The following is a 13,337-nucleotide window of genomic DNA, read 5'->3' on the forward strand; positions in this document are numbered from 1 at the left end:
TACGCAATTTACTTTTCGAACTATATTTTTGCTGTTTTTGGAAAATATGAGAAATTACGAGTTCGAAACGGAGTGGAAAGGACGCACGAGGGGGTGCCACCATAGGGCGGCGCGGCCTGACCTGGGCCCGCGCCGGCCTATGGTTTGGCCGCCCCGTCGCCCTTTCCGACTCTGGTTCGATCTGGTACTTTCCTTTTGTCGAGAAATTTTTTGCTATATAATCCCCCCAGACCCCTGGAGGTCCGTATATCGTTTTCTCGACGTGTTTTGTTTCGAGTTGTTTCTGCCAGGATTTGCTTCGGATCTAGAGCCATCATGTCTTCGTCGGAAACTCCGAAGGACAGCTCCAGCAAGGATGTTGGCAATTTGTACATGGAGGAGCTGAGGATGCACCCCAAGGAGTTGCTGCTCGTTGAAGGAGAACTGCAGGTCAAGGATGTCCAGGGTCCTAAAGGAGAAGGAAGCCTGGAAGACAGGATGGAGAAGCTAGAACAAGAGGTTTTCAAATACAAGAAGATGGCTGAGCGTGAGGTGGATATTTTCCACAGGATTGTGTCTGAACTCATTGCTGAACATGAGAAGGAAACTGCAAAGCTTTGGAGCGATATCCTCTCACTTCACGACACCACCAACAAGCTCCAAGCACAACTCTATGATTTTCGAATCGAATCGTGAGTATGAAAACAGGTTTAAATACATAAGCCGTGCTGCTAGTTTCAGGATCCCCGAGACCAAGATGTCGTTTCTTGATGGAGAGCCTCTTCCTTGGAAGTTTGATGACGGGAGTTCATCACCACCATCACCGCAGGAGTAATTCATCATCGGTATTGGCATCCCCTTGGTTTGTTCCAAGCTTGGGGGAGTGCCGCGGTATCACATTATCACTACCTTTTTACTTTTATTGTCAAGTAGTATCATATCATGAGTAGGAAAGTTATCATATAAGATGGGTTGCGTTTGGAAGTATCTCTCCTTTAGTTGGTTATCTATGTATCCCTTGGTGTGAGTTATCGTTATGGAATATTAATGAGAAGTCTTATCATTTACATATTGCACATCTTATTCTAGTTTGCAATCTCTACTATATGATTCACCTTGTTGTTAGTATTGGTATCACTTTGGGAGCATTGAATAAATCTATTTGGTTTTGGCAAACATAGCATTGGTCAATAGCAACAACACTTTGAGGTTTAAATAGAAAAGAGAAATACATGTAGATGTTTCATTGTCTTTCTTGTTAGCTCATAGCTTATTATTACGAAGTTAAAATTGTTTGTACTTACAAGGAAGATGCATGATTGTTTCTATCACATGTATATTTGTTTGTTTCCCCGACTCTTATGCTTGCTAATTAACCTTGCTAGCCAAAGACCTGTCGAGAGGGAATACTTCTCGTGCATCCAAACCTTAACCCAAACCTATGCCATTTGTGTCCACCATACCTACCTACTACATGGTATTTTCTGCCATTCCAAGTAAATACTTCATGTGCTACCTTTAAACAATTCAAAACTTAGTATCTCTTATTTGTGTCAATGTTTCATAGCTCATGAGGAAGTGTGTGGTGTTTTATCTTTCAATCTTGTTGGGCAACTTCCACCAATGGACTAGTGGCTTCACCCGCTTATCCAATAATTTTGCAAAAAGAGCTGGCAATGGGATTCCCAGTCCCAAATTGATTAAACTAAATAGACACTCCTCCATGGTATGTGATTGATGGACGGCACCCGAAGGATTCGGTTAGCCATGGCTTGTGTAAGCAAAGGTTGGGGGGAGTGTCATCATCATAATAAAGCTAAAATAAAAAGGCACTCCTTCATGGTATGAGATTGTTGGCAGGCACCCGAGGACTCGGTTAGCCATGGTTTGTGAAAGAAAGGTTGGAAGGAGTGCCACACAAAATGAAAATAATATGGGAGCCGCTCTTAGGAGGTTGTCTGGCAAGGGGGTTAGAGTACCCGCTACCAGTCGTTGACAACAACAAACACCTCTCAAAATGTTACTTTTATTCTCTTTATATGATTGCAAAAATTGAAAAAGCTCTAGCACATGATTTAATCCCTGCTTCCCTCTGCGAAGGGCCTGTCTTTTACTTTATGTTGAGTCAGTAAACCTATTTCCCTCCATCTCAAGCAAGCATTTGAGTAGTTGTGATCAAACCATTATATTGTGATTTGCTACATCATGTCTTTTATTCTTCTTTGTTTAGTACAAGTTTTATCTGAATGAATATAGCTTTGCAAGTTATCAATGATCATGAGAAAACCATTATGATTGAGTATGCAAGTTGTGCCTTATGAACTTTAACATGGGAGCGCTGCTCAATGAGATATAATCATTAATTGTTCTCGACCAAGAACGAAGTTTGCCATCACCAATTATGATTTCTTATGCACCTTTACTTGTGATTACCTTATACTTGTTTCAATATGAGTTATAAGAGATTGTTTACTATAATGTCCTGTGTGAATGAATATGATGCTTCTTGTCCGTATTTTATTCATCGACTCTTCACTCCATAAACATGTGGTCATGTCTATCGAGCTCGGTTCGCTTGGGGACAAGCGAAGTCTAAGCTTGGGGAAGTTGATACGTCCAATTTGCATCACTATTTTATATCATAATTTGCTGTTATTCATTGATATATTTCATATTGGGACACAATACTTATGTTATTTCATCTATTTTGCATGTTTCATCATTATTGGAGGATCGAACACCGGAGCCAGGATTCTCGCTGGAAAAAGCACCGTCGAACGCAATATTTCGAAGATCAACTCGACGGAAATTATACCAAAAATCCTATTTTTCAAGATGACGAAGGAAGCCAGAAGGAGGAGCCAGGAGCAGCCAGGGTGGGCCCACACCCTAGGGCGGCGCGGCCCAGGCCCTGGCCGCGCCGGCCTATGGTCTGGGGGGCCCACGACCCTTTGCGCCTCCGTTTCTTCGCCCAACCCTTCGTCCCGAAGACCTAAGCCACGAGAGGGTACCTCGCGAAGAGTTACTGACCGCCTCTGCGGGCGGAGAACACCAGAGAGAAAAGAGCTCTCCGGCGGGCAGGAATCCGCCGGGGAAATTCCCTCCGGGAGGGGAAATCGACGCCATCGACACCGTCATCGAGCTGGACATCATCGCCATCACCATCATCATCATCTCCACCATCATCACCGCCGTCATCACCGCTGGACACCGCCACCGCCGTAGCAATTTGGGTTTGATCTTGATTGTTTGATAGGGGAAACTCTCCCGGTATCGATTTCTACTTGTTGTTGATGCTATTGAGTGAAACCATTGAACCAAGTTTATGTTCAGATTGTTATTCATCATCATATCACCTCTGATCATGTTCCGTATGATGTCTTGTGAGTAGTTCGTTTAGTTCTTGAGGACATGGGTGAAGTCTAAATGTTAGTAGTGAACTATGGTTGAGTAATATTCAATGGTATGATATTTAAGTTGTGGTGTTATTCTTCTAGTGGTGTCATGTGAACGTCGACTACATGACACTTCACCATTTATGGGCCTAGGGGAATGCATCTTGTACTCGTTTGCCAATTGCGGGGTTGCCGGAGTGACAGAAACCTAAACCCCCGTTGGTATATCGATGCAGGAGGGATCGCAGGATCTCAGAGTTTAAGGCTGTGGTTAGATTTAATTCTTAATTACTTTCTTGTAGTTGCGGATGCTTGCAAGGGGTATAATCACAAGTATGTATTAGTCCTAGGAAGGGTGGTACATTAGCATAGGTTCACCCACACAACACTTATCACAACAATGAAGATTATTTAGCCGTATGTAGCGAAAGCACTAGACTAAAATCCCGTGTGTCCTCGAGAACGTTTGGTCATTATAAGTAAACAAACCGGCTTGTCCTTTGTGCTAAAAAGGATTGGGCCACTCGCTGCAATTATTACTCTCGCACTTTACATACTCGTACTTTATTCAACTGTTACATCAAACCCCCCTGAATACTTGTCTGTGAGCATTTACAGTGAATCCTTCATCGAAACTGCTTGTCAACACCTTCTGCTCCTCGTTGGGATCGACATTCTTACTTATCGAAGATACTACGATACACCCCCTATACTTGTGGGTCATCAGGCATCCCCAAGCTTAGACGCTTGAGTCTTCTTGAAATATGCAGGGGTGAACCACCGGGGCATCCCCAAGCTTAGAGCTTTCACTCTCCTTGATCATATTGTATCATCCTCCTCTCTTAACCCTTGAAAACTTCCTCCACACCAAACTCAAAACAACTCATTAGAGGGTTAGTGCATAATCAAAAATTCACATGTTCAGAGGTGACACATTCATTCTTAACACTTCTGGACATTGCTCAAAGCTATTGAAAGTCAATGGAACAAAGAAATCCATCCAACATAGCAAAAGAGGCAATGCAAAATAAAAGGCAGAATCTGTCAAAACAGAACAGTCCGTAAAGATGAATTTCTAAGAGGAACCAGACTTGCGCAAATGAAAATTCTCAAATTGAATGAAAGTTGCGTACATATCTGAGGATCACTCGCGTAAATTGGCATAATTTTCGGTGTTACCTACAGAGAACGCTGCCCAAATTCGTGACAGACAGAAATCTGTTTCTGCGCAGTAATCCAAATCTAGTATGAACCTTACTATCAAAGACTTTACTTGGCACAACAATGCAATAAAATAAAGATAAGGAGAGGTTGCTACAGTAGTAACAACTTCCAAGACACAAATGTAAAACAAAGTGCTGTAGTAAAATAAACACATGGGTTATCTCCCAAGAAGTTCTTTCTTTATAGACATTAAGATGGGCTCAACAGTTTTAATGATGCACTCGCAAGAAATAGTATTTGAAGCAAAAGAGAGCATCAAGAGGCAAATTCAAAACACATTTAAGTCTAACATGCTTCCTATGAAAAGGAATCTTGTAAATAAACAAGTTCATGAAGAGCAAAGTTACAAGCATAGGAAGATAGAACAAGTGTAGCTTCAAAAATTTCAGCACATAGAGAGGTGTCTTAGTAACATGAAAATTTCCACAACCATATTTTTCTCTCTCATAATAATATCCAGTAGCATCATGAGAAAACTCAACAATATAACTGTCAAGTGAAACATTCTTATCATGAGTCTCATGCATAAAATTATTACTACTCTCAACATAAGCATAGTCAATTTTATTAATTGTAGTGAGAGCAAATTCAACAAAGTAGCTATCATTATTATTATCATCATCAAATATAGGAGGCATATTGTAATCATAATCAAATTTATCCTCCATAACAGGTGGTACCAAAAGACTACTATCATTATAATCATCATAAATAGGAGGCAAAGTATCATCAAAGTAAATTTTCTCCTCAATGCTTGGGGGACTAAAAATATCAAGCTCATCAAAACCAGCTTCCCCAAGCTTAGAATTTTCCATAGCATTAGCAACAATAGTGTTCAAAGCATTCATATTAATATCATTCCCATTATCATGCATATAAAGTTCCATGGGTTTTTTAATTCTCTCTTCAAACACATCATGTGCTAATTCAAGATAAAGTTCATAAAGATCTCTCATATTTTTGTTGTTTTCCATTATGCCAAACTAGTGTAAAATAAGAAACAAAAAGATGCAATTGCAGGATCTAAAGGAAATAGCTTCGAGTACTTACAACGGCGCCGGAAAAGTGCTTAGTAGCCGAGATCCGGAGTGTGAGTACCTTTTACCTTTCCTCCCCGGCAACGGCGCCAGAAAAGTGCTTGATGTCTACGGGTGCTTCTATTCTTGTAGACAGTGTTGGGCCTCCAAGAGCAGATATTTGTAGAACAGCAGCAAGTTTCCCTTAAGTGGATCACCCAAGGTTTATCGAACTCAGGGAGGAAGAGGTCAAAGATATCCCTCTCAAGCAACCCTGCAATCACAAAGCAAGAAGTCTCTTGTGTCCCCAACACACCAAATACACTTGTCAGATGTATAGGTGCACTAGTTCGGCGAAGAGATAGTGAAATACAAGTAGTATGGATGTATATGAGTGGTAATAACAATCTGAATAAAATATGGCAGCGAGTAAACATGCAACAGAACAGTAAACAAACGGAGATTCGATGCTTGGAAGCAAGGCCTAGGGATCCTGCTTTCACTAATGGACACTCTCAACAATGATCACATAATAGAACCACTCTACACTCTGTTGTTGGATGATGAACACCACTAATAGTGTAGGATTACGCGAACCCTCAATGCCAGAGTTAACAAGCTCCACAATATTCGATATTCATGTTTAAATAACCTTAGAGTGCAAGATAGATCAACACAATTACACCGAGAACTAACATAGCATGCACACTGTCACCATCACACTATGAAGGAGGCATAGATCACATCAATACTATCATAGCAATAATTAACTTCATAATCTACAAGAGATTACAATCATAACCTACGTCAAGTACTACACGATGCACACACTGTCACCATTACACCGTGCAGGAGGAATAGACTACTTTAATAACATCACTAGAGTAGCACATAGAATAGTAGTGATACAAAGCACATTGCAATCATAAAGGGATATAAATAAGCACTTCACTATGCTATTCATAACAGTGAATAAGTATTCTGTGAAATATAGCCTAAGAGACCCACACGGTGCACACACTGTCACCTTTACACACGTGGGACAAGGAGTCTCCGGAGATCACATAAGTAAAATCCACTTGACTAGCATAACGACATCTAGATTACAAGCATCATCATATGAATCTCAATCATGTAAGGCAGCTCATGAGATTATTGTATTGAAGTACATAGGGAGAGAGATGAACCACATAGCTACCGGTACAACCCTTAGCCTCGATGGAGAACTACTCCCTCCTCATGGGAGACAGCAGCGGTGATGAAGATGGCGGTGGTGTCGATGGAGGAGCCTTCCGGGGGCACTTCCCCGTCCCGGCGGCGTGCCGGAACAGAGACTCCTGTCCCCCAGATCTTGGCTTCGCGATGGCGGCGGCTCTGGATGGTTTCTCGTACCGTGGCTTTTCCGTATCGAAGATTTAGGTCAGGGACCTTTAAATAGGTGAAGAGGCGGAGTCGGAAGGTCGACGAGGCGACGACACAGTAGGGGGGCGCGGCCCCCCCTCTGGCCGCGCCGGCCTACCATCTGGTGGGCCTGTGGCCCCCTTCTGGCCGCTCTCGGTGTTCTGGAAGCTTCATCCAATTTTAAGACTCTGGGCGTTGATTTCGTCCAATTTCGAGAATATTTCCTTACTAGGATTTCTGAAACCAAAAACAGCAGAAAACAGCAACTGGCCCTTCGGCATCTCGTCAATAGGTTAGTTCCGGAAAACGCATAAAAACGATATAAAGTGTGAACAAAACATGTAGGTATTGTCATAAAACAAGCATGGAACATCAGAAATTATAGATACGTTGAAGACGTATCAGTGAGTACTACTTATGTTCATTCAGTTCATCATACAAGTGCTATGGTCAGAAACATGACCAACTCTTCCTTGCTTCACAATATTTTATTGGGGTTACCGATGGAACTCATGTGACAACAAGAGTTCCCAAAGAACATTCTTCAACGTTCAAGGGAGGATGGGAAAAACTACACCATCTAGAATGTGCCGGCAGCTATGGATTTTGATCTGAATTTTAGCTACTACTAGCTCGTAGGGAATGTTCTGTTCATGATGCAAGCATCCTAGATGGCAGCTTGTTTAGGCTTGATGGATTGAAGATCTCTGAAGGTAAGTTCTACCTAGGGGATGCTAGATATGCATGCTGGTAAAAGGAAAGCATGAACTTATGTTTGTCCGTGGTCTGACATTTTACGTTGAGCAAACCACCCCTGGTTTTAGATGTTTGACATCAATAGCTCAAAATATAGCAAGCCAAATTCAGTTTACGACATTCATGTTAGAAGACAAAAGTACATACTTTGCTCCTGATTGAAGTGCAAATTCACCTGAATCAGTTCTCTATTTATTTTTCCTTTTGAAACAAAAATTCAGCAATAAGACTTTCTATTATGTTTATTTGCAACCTCCACTATTAGTTTCTTTGTTTTCTGTTGTTCTGGCAACTGAAAAACGGGTTTAAACTTTCTTTTTGCCGATGTTCTCCAGTCCATCTACGTTGGTGGCAGAGGCGGGACTAGATGTGTTATGGTACAAGATGGGATACTCACTGGCAGTCTGATAGCACTATCTGGCAAGGTGTTATCTGGTAATAAAATCACTCCTTCTCACTTAACCGTTTACTCTGCATTGTTATGTTGCTTGAAAAGTTTAGTAGGCCTCCATGTCATGTACTCTTATTTTGTTGCCATATAATTATATATTTGTTTCTAGAATTAGCTGGGTGAGATGTCCCTTTAAAAAAAAATTCTATCTTGAGACATCCATATTTGTGTTATGGAGTTCAAAATATTATAACTCTCAAAATAGATAAATCCAGATGGTAAGATTCAAATGTGATTAGCATTGGCATTATGCATACTTATTTCATTGATTTATAACCATACTTTATTTTGGGTTCATTCCTATATCTCATCAAATAGTTTATCATTTATTGTTGTCCCATATAAAGCATATACAATATTCGGTTGCTTGTGGATTGCGGTTGTATGCTACATGTTGTATTTTAGGGATTGGGCAATCAAGATCAGTATCGGAATGGTCTTTTGACCTACTCTCTTTGTTCTACTTTGGAATGGCCCCAAAGGGCCTAGCTGCATCATTGATAACGTCGATGGGGGTATAATTTACAAAGGAGATTTTACAGAAAGGACCCTAAGCAGATGACAAGAAAATCGGTCAAGTCTTTCTCCTCCATGGCTACCTGTCCTTGCCGCCACCAGTGAGAAAACCACTTGGGTCCCACCAGGGAGAAAACCACTTGGTTCCGCGAGCACGAAGGTCGAAGAACGCCAATGAGAATACATTGAAGGGCCTTGGAACTGGAGGTTGTTCTACCTATTTTGTCCTATTCTTGACCGGTATAAAAACTAAAGTAGCACAACTGCACTTAGTTCTAAGTTCTGTTGTACACATTGACTCTTTAGGATGACCAAATTTCTCCAATGTTTATTTTTTATACATATTGATTGTTGATACCCTCGGCCTATAAGTTCAGGGATCTTGCCATTTTTGTTCATTGGCTTATTTGTCATGTTCCATGTCTCCCACTCAGGGAAGATAAATTGATTTTGAGTGGTCTACTAACACCCTATGGTCTAAAGTGTTTCCTCTGCTGCCACAGTGTGTTACCAGTTTTGTTGATCACATGAACTATGAAAATGCATTACTGTTTTGCCCCCCTTTTGCCAACAGCGTGTTATGCCGACAGTGGTTGAGAAGACCCAAATAACTGCAATGCTACCATGACAACCACGTTATGTCAGGACAAAATGCAGGCGGTGATAAGGCGGCACGGCGAAGCGCGCCTTTCATCTAGTATAATGAAAAGTTCACTAAATTAGTAGGCCCATGACTAGTTCAAGTAGACAAATATAATTCATTTATACTAAACTATTTAACTTGCAAACATAATTCAATACAATTTATTCTCTCTACATATGATCTTAACCAATAATGTATTTGTTATAGTTAGGAAATTAACCACATCATAATGTAACAATCAATCAAGATACAATCATTTGTTATCTAATTTTATCTTCCGGTCGAAATTGCACTTGCACTAAATCTGTAACTTACAAACAAACTTATGCTATTCCCTTTGTTTCTTGAAATGTTAGAATTTACAATTATTTCCTTAAATTGTATTCTTCTTGGTGAGAGAAAAAACAAAAAAAACTGCATGTCTTCACAAATAAATGTTTGGCACTCAGATGAACTGCAAATGTATGTACATGCTTATGTGTATTCCAGTTTCCTTAAATATAAGGAGCAGGCTTGAAAGCCGATAGAAGGTTTCTTGAGTACATGCTTTTCTATCTTAGGTGTAAGTAGATAGAAGAGACAAACAATCAATATACTAAACATAAAGTTCTAGAACATACAAAATATCTACGAGGGGTCTGTCCTATATTTTGTTTTTGCAAAAAAGGCCACCGATCTATTAATTATCATCAACAACAGTACAAAGAACAACAGAAGTAATAAAAAATATAAAAAGGTCTTTGGACTGCCTAGCGGAGACTATGAACGCTGGAGCGAGCTGAAGGCACGCCGCCGTTCTCGCCCCTCCATCACCGGAGCCGAGCAAAGCTTGTCGAAGTAAAGCTTGTAGTAGTACGAGAAGTCGTCGTGCTAAGGTCCCAAAGGGCCAACACAACGGAGCAGCAACCAACGCCAATGATGAGAACCGTAGATCGGTAGAGCCAAACATATAATCACACCGACGAACACAAAGATGGACCGGATCCGAGGAGATCCGCCGGATACAAAACTCCACGCGCCCTCTGCTGGCACTAGGTGCACCACCGGAGCGAGGATATGACGGAGAGGACCTTATTCTGTCATCAGAATGTAGCCGCCGCCTCATCATTCCGAAGAAGACACTAAAAAAAAACCTGAAAAGGAACAAGAAACCTCCCGCCGATGAGGGCCATGGTCCGCCACACCTCCAAGACCCTAAGATCACCGACAGCGTCGCCAGCGAGAGGATAGAACCCTAGATGGGTTTCAGAAGTCGCCTCCCTCTTGGAGCCCATAGGTTGCGTACCGGTTCGTGATGGAAAAAAATCTTGTCCTCTAATTTTTGCATTGCTCGTTTACAGGTTAATTCATGGCCAAGTATGTCTTTCACGTTCCTGGATTGCATCACATGCATAATTTGCACTGGGTATCGAAACAAAAACTTTCAACTCAATTCGCATATCGACTTTAGTGTATTTGATCCATATTTTTATAAAAATGATTATCTTGCACTTGGTAAAGTAATACCACTTGGAAAGCCCTGTGCAAGGTTCCTTGCTGGTCACACCGGATAGCGTTCGCCGCATGTGCATGCAAGGACAATGATTTGATGCACATGGATACCAGAGTGTGCAAGGTTACCTCGTATTTATTGGCTAAGTTGTGAGTTAGTAGGTCATGCACGGACAATGATTTGATGCACATCGATACTAGTGATCTTTAAAAGAAAAAAAATCAGAAATCATGTTTTTGAGTTCCAATTTTTTTTTGAAAAAAATTACTATATAGTCAAAGATGTATCCAACAAACCTATAAAATATTAATTTCAAATATTTTATGTTCTAAGCCACACAAAAATAACAAAAGTGTAGATCCAGTAGTCATTTTCAAATCTTCAAAACATATCAGATTTTGTCATTTTTATATAGCACAAAAGAAAAAGAATTTCGGGTTTAGATTTTGCATGATTGTGGGATGTATCACTGATAATGATAATCTCCAGAATTATTTTCATATATTTTTGTAACTTTATTTCTCAAATCTCCAGTTCCTCAAATATCTAAACCTAACTTTATTTCTCCATAAATCATTAACCGAACTAATAAGCATACATGTTATTTCTTATATACAGAAATTATCCTCAAGTCAACATTTTTGTGGAAAAAAAGTCAGCGGATGATTCAAGGTGTCGCCTCAACGTCGTATCCCCTCCCCGAACAGTCGCTACACCTTCCGGCCGAGCGATCATCGCTATCATTGCCTCTCTCCCAGTCGGCCCCATTTCCCCTCCCTCGAACAGAACAAAACTATCTAGAACTAAAACAATCGTGGGGCACTAGTTAATGGACTAGATGCGGAGGGGACGATCTGCGAACTTCTAGGAGCGCTAATGTAAGTTCTAGATGTGGGAGGGGAACTACGTCCATGTGCTGTCCACGTCAGCTCAATTTTAACGGTAAAGATGATTTATGAAAAACTCATGTCCAATTAATAAGTACACGGCTAAAATTCTGTAAATTGCGAGTATCGGGGCTAAATTGAACCAAATGTACAGATACAGGTCCTACTGTGTTTCGTCTGGAGCGTTTTCGCTGCTCTCCACCCACACGAAGAAGACCTGAGAGAGGCTGAGACCTCCATCTCCTTTTTCTCCAAAAAAAAAAAGACCTCCATCCCCTTCCCGTACACTTCTTTCCTCTTTCCTACTCAGCGCGGCTAAAATCTCTCTCTCAGTCCGCCACCGCCTTGCCCTAGCGCTGCCGCCGTGCCCTACCTTGGCGCCAGCCAGCCACCGCCGACGCCTCGGTCCCCAGTCCCAGACCTCGCCCCCGCCCCGCCCCCCTTTCCCGATCCCCCCACCGCCGAGCATCCCCGCCTCCCACGCGCGTTTCCACCATCGCCGACCTCGTTCCGCCTCGTCGCAGAATCGCGTCCCGGCCGTCTCCAACCCGTCGTCAACCTTCGGCCAGCGAGTCCTGAGGTATGGGCTTGTTCTCACCCAGTGATTAGTCTAAAATCCACACACCTTCGCAATTTCTCGGTGCGCCTGTGCGCGCGCGCGCGGCACGTCGTCGTCTCGATCCGCGCGCCTCTGGTTCCTGTAGTTCGCGATACTTGATGTACCCCGTTTATCAATTCTGGTCGATGATCGTTACAGTTGTAGACGCTGTGGACGCCCGTATTCGCGGTGGGGGCGAGAAATTTTTTTTTTCGAGAATATGGGGGCCGAGAATTTGTTGCGCCCTCGTGTGCTCTGAATTGGGAACATTTCGTGTAGCGTGTGTTTGCTTAGATCATGTACCTCAGATGATTTTACATTTCGACTTGAACTGGGCAACAGTCTGATGTTCCCGCGCCATTGAGTACCTGCCACCCAGCTCTCGTCATTTTTTGTTTTGTTTCATTAGCTACCCCCAGCTATCTACCTACTTTTATTGCATTGATGTACCCTTTTATCAATTTTTGGCGATGATTGTTACATTTATAGGCTCCGTGGACACCTGCATTTGCGGTGAGTGATAACTAGCTGCGATTTCATGTGCTCTGCAGTAGGAACTTCTCATGTAGCGCGTGGTATGCTGGGCGCGTGTTTGTGTTAGCATCCGTAGTTTGGATGGTTACATTCTTAATTAAACTGGGGAACCAGCTCATGTTCCCACGCAATTGAGTAGCTGCGCGCAGCTCACTTCCTAGGTTTTTGTTCCATTGATGGAATCAACATCTCTATGTTTAATTGAGGAAGCTACCTTCCCCTTTATTATCCCTCAACTCAAGTACAAACAGTTACCATCCAGCATGCACTATTAATATCCAGACAAATAGTGCAGAATCCAAACTCAATTGCGTGGAACAAAATACATCAAGGTATGCACTCACAGTCTCCAAGTCGCCATATCTGATTACTTTATGCCCCGCTTACTTCTAATTGATTTTATGAAGAAAATGAATGTAGAGTGTGTAAATTGTGTGCTGACATT

This window comes from Lolium perenne, chromosome 3 (genome assembly GCF_019359855.2).
Source record: "Lolium perenne isolate Kyuss_39 chromosome 3, Kyuss_2.0, whole genome shotgun sequence".
NCBI classification, from domain to species: Eukaryota; Viridiplantae; Streptophyta; class Magnoliopsida; order Poales; family Poaceae; genus Lolium; species Lolium perenne.